This window comes from Prionailurus bengalensis, chromosome E4 (assembly GCF_016509475.1).
Source record: "Prionailurus bengalensis isolate Pbe53 chromosome E4, Fcat_Pben_1.1_paternal_pri, whole genome shotgun sequence".
Taxonomy (NCBI): Eukaryota; Metazoa; Chordata; class Mammalia; order Carnivora; family Felidae; genus Prionailurus; species Prionailurus bengalensis.
The window spans coordinates 63,872,660-63,875,251 of record NC_057360.1 but is presented as its reverse complement, the minus strand read 5'-3'; positions in this window follow the sequence as shown (position 1 = coordinate 63,875,251).

The following is a 2,592-nucleotide window of genomic DNA, read 5'->3' as shown; positions in this document are numbered from 1 at the left end:
TTCCCACTCATGGGCACAAAGATCTGTGTAAAATTATGTCCACTGCAGTATCTTTTAAAATAGAAGGACAGAGGGGCACCTGCGTGGCTCGGTCGATTAAGTGGCCAACTTTGCTCAGGTCTCGCTGTTCATGAGTTCGAGCCCCACGTCAGGCTCTGTGCTGACAGCTCGGAGCCTGCAGCCTGCTTCCGATTCTGTGTCTCCCGCTCTCTCAGCCCCTCCTCCATTCATGCTCTGTCTCTGTCTGTCAAAAATAAACTTTAAAAAAGGGGCGCCTGGGTGGCTCAGTCAGTTGAGCATCCGACTTCAGCTCAGGTCACAATCTCACAGTTTGTGGGTTCAAGCCCTGCATCGGGCTCTGTGCTGACAGCTCAGAGCCTGGAGCCTGCTTGGGATTCTGTGTCTCCTGCTCTCTCTGCCCCTCCCCCCCTTGTGCTCAGTCTCTCTCTGTCTCTCAAAAATAAATAATGTAAAAAAAATTTTTTAAATAAAAAAGTAAATAAACTTAAAAAATTGAATGAAAGAACAGAAATAGCCTAAATGTCCATTTAGGAAGAATCTGGCTAAATGCCCAATGGCATATCCAGGCAACAGCAAGCCCTGCCACTTTTGTAAAGAAAGTAAAGACCAGAGGGGCGCCTGGGTGGTGCAGTCGGTTAAGCGTCTGACTTCAGCCAGGTCACAATCTCGCAGTCCGTGAGTTCGAGCCCCGCGTCAGGCTCTGGGCTGATGGCTCAGAGCCTGGAGCCTGTTTCCGATTCTGTGTCTCCCTCTCTCTCTGCCCCTCCCCCGTTCATGCTCTGTCTCTCTCTGTCCCAAAAATAAATAAAAACGTTGAAAAAAAAAATAAAAAAATAAAAAAGAAAGTAAAGACCAGTGTGTGCTAATAAGGAATGAGCTCTAAGAACGGAAAGAACAGGGTCCAACACAGTACGTGTCACTTGCTACCAGTTGGATAAAGAAGAAATGTGTATTGGGGCACCGGGGTGGCTCAGTCAGTTAAGCAGTCGACTCTTGATTACGGCTCAGGTCATGATCTCATGGTTCGTGGGATCGAGCCCCACATCGGGCTCTACTCTGGCACCACAGTCTGGGATCCTCTCTCTCCCTCTCTCTTGCTCTTGCTCTCTCAAAAATAAATACATGTTAAAAAAAAATAAAAACGAAGAAATGTAGATCTGTATGCTTATGTAGTTATGCAAAAGCTCTGAAAGAAAATAACAAAAAAACTTATCAGGGGCTGCCTCTGGGGAGTGAACTAGGTTGTTGTTTTTACTGTATGCTTTTTTGTACCTCGGATTTCTGTTTTTAATCATATGTGTGTATCATTCTTTGGATATCTTTTTTAAGGGCTTAAAATGCCCCTTCCACATAAACTTCCCATATTTACCCAAAGGAACTTCCCTCCTTATTGTCAGGTCCGGCTGTAGAACAGTCATAGTATGTCTCCTCTCCCCCAGACTGTAGCACAGCCTTATCCCCGTGAGTTGTTCTGCCCTTGACTTATATTCATGATACTATAGTGTACGTTTGTGTCACATGCACCTCGAAGCCCATTTTTTTAAAATTTAAGTTTCTTTATTTTTGAGAGCGAGCGAGCGAGCACGAGCAGGGGAGGGGCAGAGAGAGAGAGGGAGACGCAGAATCCGAAGCAGGCTCCGGGCTCTGAGCTGTCAGCACAGAGACCAACGCAGGTCTCGAACCCACCAACCATGAGATCGTGACCTGAGCTGAAGCCGGACGCTTAACTGACAGCCACCCAAGAACCTCAAAGCCCATTTATGTCCTTTAACGTTGGCATTCTGCTGTCATACTCTCCTGCATGTGGCCGTGGAGTCAGTAAATCTTCTGTGTCCTACACTGGGTACCCCCCGGGGGCCAAGCAGTGCTTCATACACAGCAGGAGCTTAATTACTGCTTGTTCGCTGGCTGGTCGTTGCATGGATAATTATCCTTGTAAGGCATTATTTCAGAAGCTCAATGAAGATACATAATATGATGATGTTGTACATTATTACACCCCAGAATACAGCGTCCCCAAAAGCTCTGGGCCCCTAGGGTCTCTTCTGCTGCTTAGATAAATCTGGCCAGCTCAATATCTACACAACTCAGGATGCATGAAAGGCCAAGTCAATGGCGAATGTCTTTGGTGTTCATCTGAACTGTTCCAACACCCATCATTTCCTGCTCCTTCGGCTTCCAAACTCCTGACACTACAACTCAGCTCCCAGTACATGCCCCGGAACCCCCAGACTCCTTTTGCATATGTTTTCCTCGTTTTTAGCCCTGACACCTCCTCCAAAATGTGGTCTGTCCACATCTGTCTCCAGGAGGAAGCCAGCCAACCGGCCACACAGCCCCCAGGGGACAGGGACCAGGCAGGACATGAGCAAGTGTGTACTGTGTGGCTCTCCCCCACGAGACTGAGTGGCCCCGGATCTGGGAATCCCGGGATCGTCTGCTCCAGTGTGAACAAGGCTGGGAGACCCTGATAGATTGCAAGGAGTCCAGACCCCTCTCCGTAGGAATCAAACAGACATGTGTTTAGTGATGGGCGCAACTGCCCTTTGGCTACGACAGACAGAGAGGAAA